The sequence below is a fragment of the Chinchilla lanigera genome, unplaced genomic scaffold (assembly GCF_000276665.1).
Source record: "Chinchilla lanigera isolate Chin_1 unplaced genomic scaffold, ChiLan1.0 scaffold00036, whole genome shotgun sequence".
In the NCBI taxonomy this organism is placed as follows: domain Eukaryota; kingdom Metazoa; phylum Chordata; class Mammalia; order Rodentia; family Chinchillidae; genus Chinchilla; species Chinchilla lanigera.
Genome location: NW_004955437.1, coordinates 5,292,609 through 5,303,477, shown reverse-complemented (window position 1 = coordinate 5,303,477; position 10,869 = coordinate 5,292,609). Strand labels below are relative to the sequence as shown.

Below are 10,869 nucleotides of genomic sequence, written 5' to 3'. Positions count from 1 at the left end.
TTTTTGGTTTTTCTCCGGTACTGGGAACCGAACTCACGACCTTGTGCTTGCCAGGCAGGCGCTTTTGCCGCTGAGCTAAATCCCCAGCCCCTGCCCATCCCTTTTTATTTTTGAGACAGAGTCTAGTTAAGTTACTCTGGAGTAGTTGGTATTACAGGCACGTGCCACGATGCCTGACAAAAGTAATATTTAATGAATTTCTTGGCCATGATACTGTCACGGGGTCATTTTATGATTAGGAGGGAAAATTGAGTAGTTTAAAAGTATTCATGGAAACAGTTTACACATTTTAATTTTAGAATTAATGAAACAGAAAAATAACTAGTAAATTGCAGATTCAGGACCATAACCTGTGTCTGCAAAACAGTGTAATTATTCTCTCTTGTACGCACTATACTTTTATTTTTCTTTACACAGAATTATTCATGTACATCTTGTCTTGTTTTTCTTAAAAGGCAAAAGGCACACTGGAAGAGAAGGAAAGGAAAGAAGGCAGGATTAAAAAACTCTGCCTTATTACATACCGTTTTTATACAGAGGCATTTAATATAAAACAGGTTTCTGGAAGGAAGTCAGAGATGCATTCTGCATTTTAACAGTACAGCCCCAGTTTTATTAAATCTGATCTAGTGTGATACTCTAGCCTCTGATGCTGGATTTTTTTTTTTTTTTTTTTTTTAAAAACTGGGGGCATTTTAAGGTTATGTGTGGAATCTAGTAAGAACTTTGTGCCTTTTCATTTGATTCTGAATAATACATCATGATCATGTATATTTTCAGCATATGTAGTAGAATTACTTCTACTAAAATGTAGTAAAAATTGTTGACAAAGCTGCCTTTCTCAAAATACCATTAAAATCAAAGTAACTTTGCTTTCTTTATTGGTTCTGACAAATAGCTATTTATAAAGTGTTATACAAGAGTCGAGGTAAATTAACATCATCACTTTTACTTGAAATGATGACTTTAAAAATCTTTTAAAATTATAGCTATTGCATTCTGCACAATTAATAAACTGACTTGCGAAGAGAATATTATAGCTTAAAAATCTTAATTTGATCAGATTTCTTGAACATTTAAAAAAATAGGGTTCAAAGTATTACTGTAATTTTTATAGTACTATATATGAGTTAGATTATTTGGATGTTGCTATTAACACTAAATGAAAAGTTCAGGGGATATGAGCATATGTATGTTTGGTGGGTTTATTAAGCTTATAATTCTGGTTCTTTAAAAACTCTTTAACAAGTTTTTAATTAGGTAATGACAAATTATTGAACCAAAAGAGTCTTCTCCTGGTGTGTTAAATGACCTCTAATGAAGGCTGAGCCAGCTACCTTTACGAAATTATCCCTGCATGGTGTAGCCCTGAGAGTTACATTCAAAATATGTAATGTACAGTATTTCTACTTGTTTTTCTGTAATGACAGCTTTAGTATGAATTGTGCCCCAGTGATAGCCCCAGTGACAGCTTCAGCATGTAGTGTGTGTGTGTGTGTGTGTGTGAGAGAGAGAGAGAGAGAGAGAGAGAGAGAGAGAGAGAGAGACAGAGAGACAGAGAGAGAGACAGACCTTTAGCAGGGAAAGACATGGGGAAGAAAGTGAGTTAAATGGACTTAGATGACAATTTAAGACAGATGTGTTACATTGACCAACTGTCTTGTGTCTCACTTCTGCTATAAGAGAATGTGGGATAGTGAGAAATTTCACACGAATTCTGTTTCACACTAAATAATTCTAATTGTTTCTTTTTTATACTTAACATGAAATTTGGTTAGGAAGATGCCGTTTCTAAATAAATATTTGGCTTTCTTTTGGAACTCTGCTGTTTTGAGCACTTTTATCCTCAGTGTGATTAATGCAAGAGAATTTGTTTGCACTCAGCTAAAGCATGGCCTCTTTCTGTTATGATCACAGAGTACAAAATGTATCCACTTGCTTCTCCACAGAACACAAAATTTCTGCCTAATACTGATATGTGCTGAGCATACAGAGCAGAGGAAAGCTTTGAGACTGATGGTTTTGGCTCATCCTCTGGCTTGTTCAAAGAAAGAAGAAAAGGTGTGATCTCTTAGAAATTATGGACTTCAAAATTTGAAGGACTTTATAAATGGCTGTATTTTGTTTGTCTAAATATTGTCCATCCCCCCCACCCCCACCCTCACCAGTACAGTTCCATTAGTAAATTAAGTCACAATCTGGAAATTGATGGGGAAGATTTTTGAAAGGCCACAAGTGGTTCTCAGTGATCCTGGCAGTCACCTAAACATATCATACAGAGAGTCCAGCACCCCTGGTTCTTAGAAAAGGGAGAGGTGTAAAGTTGGTGACTCCGAAGCAGTTTAAAAAAAAAATTGGGAAAGTGACCAATATAGGATTGCAAACTTCATTTTGTTCAGTTAGATATTTAAAAGGAAAATCATAAATGCAGACTGACATTATAACAATATGTTTAATAAGGTAGATTGTATTTAATTTTATGAAAAACTGGTATTGTTCTTACTCTTCTCAATTTTTACCTGGTTATATAATTTCTTCACTTAGTCCATGGGCCAGGATTTCAGAATTAGCAGTGAAGTGATCAAAATTAAAATGTAACAGTTTTTAAGATTAAACACACTTTTTTAAGATTAAAAATAGTGTGGTTTTTTTTTTTTTTTCCTCTGGTACCGGGAACCGAACTCATGACCTGGCGCTTGCCAGGCAGGCGCTTTTGCCGCTGAGCTAAATCCCCAGCCCCCTAGTGTGGTGTTTTAATCAGTGTAATTTTAAAAAGTGTAATTTTTAATCTTAAAAAATAGTGTATTGTTGGCCTCTATCAGCTCTAAGCTAATTCCTTTTGGGGGGCTGTGGGGAAAAAAGAAATCTTCTCCACTGCTGGTGGGAGTGTAGATTGGTGAAACCACTGTGGAAATCAGTGTAGAGATTTCTCACAAAACTGGAATTAGAGGTCTCACTTAACCCAGCTGTTCCCCTTCTGGGTATTTTCCCAGAAGAATTAAAAACATCATACCACAGCGATATATGTGTACCCATGGTTATAGCAGCACAATTTGTCATAGTTGAATCTTGGAAACAACCCAGATGTCCATCAACTGAGGAATGGATAAAAAAGATGTGCTATTTTTGTACAGTGGAGTATTACTCAGCTATGAAAAAAGATAAACTCGAGGCTTTTATAGGTAAATGGATGCAGCTAGAGACCCTCATACATGAAATAAATGGGACCTAAATGTGTGAACATAGTATTGTCTCCCTAGTGTAAAAACCTGAAAGAGTGAATAAAACCCAAAATGTACAATAGATATTATGAAAGGGAAAGAAATTGCTCAAAGGAAGGAACAACTGGGATGAGGGAAAGGAGAAAAAGAAAGAGGGAAGGGGAAAAAGACACAAGTATATAGAAGGATAGCTGGGATAATTCTACTACGGATGTCTAATGGTTTCTTGAAAGGAACAGTTAATGCTTATTTTTTTTTGACCAATTTTACATGCTTATAGCTGGTAATCTGAACAACACACGTGAAGACAATGTGCAATATAACAACCATTGGTGAATTCCTGCCATCTTTTTTGATGAAGCCCTCTATTGTTCTGTTTTTATTATTATTTTTTATTCTCTTTAATGGTTTGATCAATATTGCATTCTTACATCTGGTAATCTGAGCAACTTCGTTGAAGATAACAATATGTAGTATATCAACCACTATTAGTTCCTATCATTTTGTTTTAAAACCCTGTGTCATTTTTATTGTTTTTGCTTTGTTTTGTTTTTGTCTGTTGTTATTTTATTTTTATTCTCTTTATAATAATTTTTAAAAAAATTGGCTAATACGCATTTGTAGTACATCATGATTATATTCATCATAGGGAGTTGGTACTTGTGCATAACAGATCTTAATTCTTTTTTTCATCCCTTTCCACTTCCTCCCCCCCCCCCATCTTTTGGTCCCTTTTCTTTTGTAAAGGAACTATCTCCTTGTTTCCTGTTATCTTTCATTTTACCCTTTATTTATATTTTTTGGTTTCTTATAATAGAAATCATGTAACGTATAAACTGTGTGTGATTTATTTCACTTAACATTATGGTCTCAGGGTGCATCCATTTTCCTACGAGTTCAGCATGACTCAAGTTTATGCTTCTTTATGTAATAGTACTCCATTGTGTATAAATATGTACATTTTTTATCCATTCTTGTGTTAATAGACATGTAGCTGCTTCCAAGATGTAGCTGTCATGAGTTATGCTGCTATAAACATTGATACATGTTGTGGTTTGTGTCTGGATGTCCCCCTAAAACCTCATGCAGTCATAGGTGGGGCTTTTTCAGAGGTGGCTGGATCTAGAGTGTATGACTGATTCATGGTGCAATGCTAGGATGGAGGGCACTAGGATTAAGGGTGTAGCAACAGAGAAATCCCCCTCACTCCTCCTCACTGCCTTCTCTCTTTTTGCCTTTGTCCCCTCATCTTTTTCTTTCTCCCTCTCCCCCACCTCAGACTGTTGGGCAGTAGAATCTTCTGTTTCAGCTTCCGGGGCAGTGCTGAGCTTTCTGAGGACTTTGTCTAGGTGTGTAGGCTGACTTTTCAGGTCCTCCTGAAGGGTACGTATTGACTTGTGTGTGTAAGAGGACCTGTAAAAATCACAACAGGCATTTGAAAGTGTACTCTTTGCCATATGCTTGTACACAGGATTCAGAGGTATCAGTTCACTGGTGATTAATTGTGAATCCCCTGGATGTTTGCCTGCAAGCACACTGTTTAAAGACCAGCTCTGACTCTTACACTAGAATTGGTTCCCATGCACACTTGTGCTATCAGTAGTAAGCACTTGAATTGCCTCTAGGGAAGAGAACTGAATTATTGGAAATCTGAGCACAGAGAGTCTTCATTGTTTACCTTTTTATGCCTTTTGAATTTTGAGCTCTATGAATTACATTTCTAATCAGAAATACTTAAAATTTAAAGAAATTTCTCAGCGTCTTCACTGTGAATGTGTGCTCTCTGATACAAAGCACTGTCTTATGGAAGGGGAGAAAATATGAGATCTAGGTGGCATTTTAACAAGGGGTAAATGCTTTTGGCCTCATTTCCCACTGACATCTAGGATTTCTTCCTCCACCCACCCAGCAGTAACTCCCAAACACTGCTGGATATCAGGCTATAGAAGAGCCAGTGTTTGTCTCACACCCTGCAGTACTCAGTGTAAATATCTGAAAATGGTTATATCAGGAGAGACAAAATGATCTCCAAATTTCTCTCATACATCTGTTAGTCTACAAGAGCCCACCAGAATTGTATTCTGAACTCTTACAGGATCCTGCTGTTACCTGTAATGTTTGCCATCATCCATATTTTATCTCTGAAGTGAGTACGGCTTGATTTCTTTTTTTCTTTTCTTTTCTTTTCTTTTCTTTTCTTTTCTTTTCTTTTCTTTTCTTTTCTTTTCTTTTCTTTTCTTTTCTCCTTTTCTTTTCTTTTCTTTTCTTTTCTTTTCTTTTCTTTTCTTTTCTTTTCTTTCTCTTTCTCTTTCTCTTTCTCTTTCTCTTTCTCTTTCTTTCCTTTCCCTTTCCTTCTTTCTTTCTTCCCTCCCTCCCCTCCCTTCCCCTCCCCTCCCCTCCCCTGTCTCTCTCTCCCCGCTTCCCCCATCTCTCTTCCTCTCTCTCTCTCTCTCTCTTTTTTTTTTTTTTTTTTTTGAGAGTGTCTCACTATATAGTTTAGGCTAGCCTTGAGCTCATTTATGTAGCCCAGGCTGGCCTCGACTCACAGTGATCCTCTTGCCTCAGCTTCCTGAATGCTAGGATTGCAGGTGTGCACCACCACACGCAGCTGGTTTAATTTCTTTTGAAGGTGCATTCCTAGGAAATTCCTGGGCCAAATTAGGTCTCCTTTTGGAACCACACACTAATAGAGTGACTTTAGTTTGATCTGGACACATTTTCAGAGAGTAGCTGTAATGAATGGTAGTTATCACTGCCCTTTATTTTGCAAAATGTACAATCAGTTGATTGTACATTTAGAATAACAGATAGGTTGCAGTTATATTACCATGTCTGAAATTTGAAATTTTTATTGTCTCACTTGTTTTGGTGTTCTTGAAATGAGACTGTTATGACGAGGGGGCAAGGTGGAAGAGTAAATGTTTACTATGTTTCAGTTCTGTCAGATAACTGGGCAGAGGTTCTAGGCTGCCTTGAGCCAGCCCTAACAGAGCCTCCTCTGAATAGGACTTTAACTGGGATTTTGAAAGTTTAGACTTTATCATAACATTATTTGGAGATGAATTCAGGTTCCACATGTGCCTTTGCTTTCATCTGCAGCTGTTAGTCTTTTCTTACCTTTGTTAAAGCTTCACTGGGGATGTATTAATGATAGATTGCAAAACACTCTTTAACTTTTCTGTTTTAGTTTAATGTAGCTGAACATTTCTGTAAATGTACTGTATACAGAACAAAAGATAGTTGGTAAATGCTTAATTGTAAAATCACTTTTTAAGATAGATGTTCCCACGAGCTGTGCTTTACATATCTAATAATTTGTGATTGCCTCAGAATTCTGAAAAGAATATGTACCTATAAGCCTAGCAGGGTGGCACATGCCTGTAATTTCAGCACCAGGGAGGCTGAGGTAGGAGGGTTGCTGTGAGTTTGAGGTCAGGCTGCTGGGCTGCATAGTGAGTTCTAGGCCAGCCTGAACTAGATAGTGAGACCCCATCTCAAACAACAACAGTGAATATGTACCTATAATTTATTGCTATATCTGGTAAATAAAATCTGCCACTTGATAGCAAAGTCTTTCTCTACCAGTTTAATTGTGAATGGCAACATGGGTCCAGTGGTTGTACTTGATGATTTTGGCTCTTTTATAGTTGTCCTGGGGTAGATTAAAAAACCAGTTATATACATTTGTATATGGTTACAAGAAACAATTATATCCTTGTGAAAGTCCCAGATAAGGGATGTATGATAGTATTCTAGTTTTCAATCTGTTTTTAGTGAATAACCTTAATTAAGTCACTACTTTGTGCATTAATATTTTCCTTTATGCAAATAGGAAACTTGGCAATGTTTGTATCTAAGGCATCTTAATATTCTGTGACCCTGTAATTTTATATAGTTCAGGGCAGTTCTATAGATCAGGACGCAAATTGGCTAAGATTCTTTTTAATAGGTGATTGAAGAATATGAAACAAATAACAATTAGGAAGCTGGAAAGGGGAGAAGGAAAACCAACATTAATGTTAATAATAATTTGTAGAAAAGCAACAAGTGTATGGAAGGGCAGCAGATAGTCAAGACCAGCCCTGGCCTATCTGTAGGCAGCCTCACTGCCTTCGTTCCGTATTCCTATTTAGTTGCCCAGTAGGACCCTTTGTCACTGTTTGTCTTTTCCTGTCATTAACCCATACCCCTCCCCCTTACCTGTGACTTCAGGGTGCATTAATTTTTTTCTAGTTCATGTTAAGTTCTAAACTAACATGATAAACTGTATTGGTTAAAAAATAACTTTATTAAGACAAAATCCACATTTGATGTCGCTCAAAGTGTTCAGTTTAGTGGTTTTTAGTATATTGAGTTTTGCAGCCATGACTACAATCTGATTTTAGAACATTTGCATCTCCAAAAAGAAATTCTGTACTTATAAATTTTACCAATTTGATCATATGCAGTGTAGATCTCTAACCACGTATTTATATAATTAATTGAGGACCTTTTGGAGACCATGTAATAACTTAAGAATTATTAATGGTGGAATTTTAGGTGCTGTGTTAAGGGTGTAGAGAGAAGGTTATTTTGCTACTTCTCATGCTGTGCTACTCAGCTCAGTAAGTTAATGTTTTATTAAGGAATGGACCCCATAGTCTAAGGGAACTGGCTCATTTTCTGAGAGTTTGATGGTGAGCCATTATATCGGTGGCTCTATGAACACAGTGAAAAGACATGTTCGAGACTTAATGTGGCACAGCAGTGATTGGATGCTTCTTTCCATGTGGACAGTAAATTAAGAACACCTGTGAGATGCATCTTTACATGTAGGGATTTGCAGCCATTTATTAGGGGTCCTTTAAGATCCAAAGGAAAAAAATTACTATCCTATAAGTATTTCTCCATTTGGACCATCTCCTTTCATTCTTCTGATTATTGTCTTATTAAGACTTTTATTTTGTAGGTTTAAAATGCAGTTTTTTTAAATTAGGTTTTTTGATGTATAATTTATATAAAATACAATTCATATTGATGTTTTAATTCATTGAGTTTTGAAATACGTGTGGTTGTATAACCACTACCACAATTATATGAGGTGTGTGGATTTCCATCAACCCCCCCAGAGTTTCTTCATGCCACTTTGTAGTCACTTTAACCTGGTCTTGTCACTATCATGTCTTCATTTTCTAGAAATTTATTTCAGTAGATGTGTACAGAATTATATAGTCTTTGGTGTTTGGTTTCTTTGAGTTAGCATAATTACATCACTTACTTCACTTACACTGATACAGATATTAGTAGTTTGTTCTTTTTTATTGTTTTCCATTCTGTTGATTTACTGTAATTTATTGGGGGACATTTGAATTACTTCTCCTTTTGGACTATTTTTAATTAACATGCCATGAATATTCAAGTAGAGGTATTTCCATAGACATTTTCTAAAAACTTTCTTGCATAAATGCAAAAGAGTAGAATTTGGGGTTGCATGATAAAGTATAGCAAGTATATACTTTATAAGAAATTGCCCAGTTATTTTCTGGTACCATCCTCGTATATCCCTACCCGTGATTTATGAGAATTCCTGTTGTTTGATACTTTGCCAACACTTGGTTGTCAATCTTTTAAAAATTTTAATCATCCCAGGGAGTACAAAATGTGATGTTATCTCATGGTGGTTTGATTTTGCCTTTTGAAATCTATTTTTAACACATGTGGATTTGTACTTATGGCATTGGTGTTAAAAGTACCAAACAAGAAGTTGTCTTCAGATTGTTACCATCTTTGCTTATGACCTTTATGTTCTTAAAACACTGATTCTCCAGAATCAGCATAATTTTTTATATTAATTGCTCTTTTGATTATCCTGAAATCTGTTACACTTAAAATGTGTCCAAATATAGTACTATCAATGATTGTGTCCTTGTGATGATACATAATCTCTCTGGATTCTAGAGAAATAAAATCTTTTTTTTTTTTCCTTTTGGGTTGTTTTCTGGTACCAGGAACCGAACTCACGACCTTGTGCTTGCCAGGCAGGTGCTGTGCCGCTGAGCTAAGTCCCCAGCGCCATAATTAAAAATAATAGTTAGAGGTGGGCCCCCAGCGCACGGGGAGCCTCGAGCGAGGAGCGCCGGTCTTCAGACCAGAGACTCACTCCCGGCTTCCTCGTTCCCCGGAGGGAGGGCTTCCGGCACACAGGGAGCTGCGGGTGGGGAGGACCAGCCTTCTGGCTGGCTAGCTTCCTGCCTGGTGGCTCCCAGAGGGTGGGCCTCCAGCGCACGGGGAACCTTGGGCAGGGAGAGCCAGTCTTCCGACCGGCGACTCACTCCCGACCTCGTCATTCCCCGGAAGGAGGGCTTCCGGCGCACAGGGAGCTGCGGTTGGGAAGTGCCAGCCTTCTGGCTGGCTAGCTTCCTGCCTGCTGGCTCCTGGAGGGTAGGCCCCCAGCGCACAGGGAACCTTGGGCGGGGAGCGCCGGTCTTCCGACCGGCGACTCACTCCCGACCTCATCATTCCCCGGAAGGAGGGCTTCCGGCGCACAGGGAGCTGGGGGTAGGGAGTGCCAGCCTTCTGGCTGGCTAGCTTCCTGCCTGCTGGCTCCCAGAGAGTGGGCCCCCAGTGCACGGGGAACCTTGGGCGGGGAGCGCTGGTCTTTGGACTGGCGACTCACTCCCGGCCTCGTCGTTCCCCAGAAGGAAGGCTTCCAGCGCACAGGGAGCTGCGGGTGGGGAGCACCAGCTTTCTGGCTGGCTAGCTTCCTGCCTGGTGGCTCCCAGAGGGTGGGCCCCTGGCACACGGGGAGCCTCAGGCGGGGAGCGCCAGTCTTTTGGGGTCATCAGACCAGCGACTCACTCCCGACCTCCTCGTTCCCCGGAAGGAGGGCTTCCGGCGCACAGGGAGCCACGGGTGGGGAGCGCCAGTCTTCCGGCTGGCTAGCTTCCTGCCTGGTGGCTCCCAGAGGGTGGGCCCCCAGTGCACGGGGAGCCTCGGGCAGGGAGTGCCGGTCTTCAGACCGGCGACTCACTCCCGGTCTCGTCGTTCCCTGGAAGGAGGGCTTCCGGCGCACAGGGAGCTGCGGGTGGGGAGCGCCAGCCTTCTGGCTGGCTAGCTTCCTGCCTGCTGGCTCCCAGAGAGTGGGCCCCCAGTGCACGGGGAACCTCGGGCGGGGAGCGCCGGTCTTTGGACTGGTGACTCACTCCCGACCTCCTCGTTCCCCGGAAGGAGGGCTTTCGGCGCACAGGGAGCTGCGGGTGGGGAGCGCCAGCCTTCTGGCTGGCTAGCTTCCTGCCTGGTGGCTCCCAGAGGGTGCGCCCCCGGCGCACGGGGAGCCTCGGGCGGGGAGCGCCGGTCTTTTGGGGTCTTTGGACCGGCGACTCACTCCCGGCCTCGTCGTTCCCCGGAAGGAGGGCTTCCGGCACACAAGGAGCTGTGGGTGGGGAGCGCCAGCCTTCTGGCTGGCTAGCTTCCTGCCTGGTGGCTCCCAGAGGGTGGGCCCCCAGCGCATGGGGAGCCATGCAGCGGCGAGCGCTATTGCGCGCCAGCCCTTAGGCCGGCCGCTGCCGCTCAATTGAGATCTATCGTGACACAGAGAAACAGTGACACAATTGGCCCACCATGCACTGACTGCAGTTGCCCACCCACGGATGTGTGTGAATCATTGAAA

At 40.8% G+C, this 10,869-nt stretch overlaps 1 protein-coding gene across 1 annotated transcript in view; it reads left to right on the top strand.

Annotated features, from left to right (window-relative positions):
• Window positions 1–10,869, top strand: part of Zfand3 (zinc finger, AN1-type domain 3) — a gene marked incomplete at its 5' end in the record, with an annotated part of 197,308 nt that overhangs the window by 52,766 nt on the left and 133,673 nt on the right.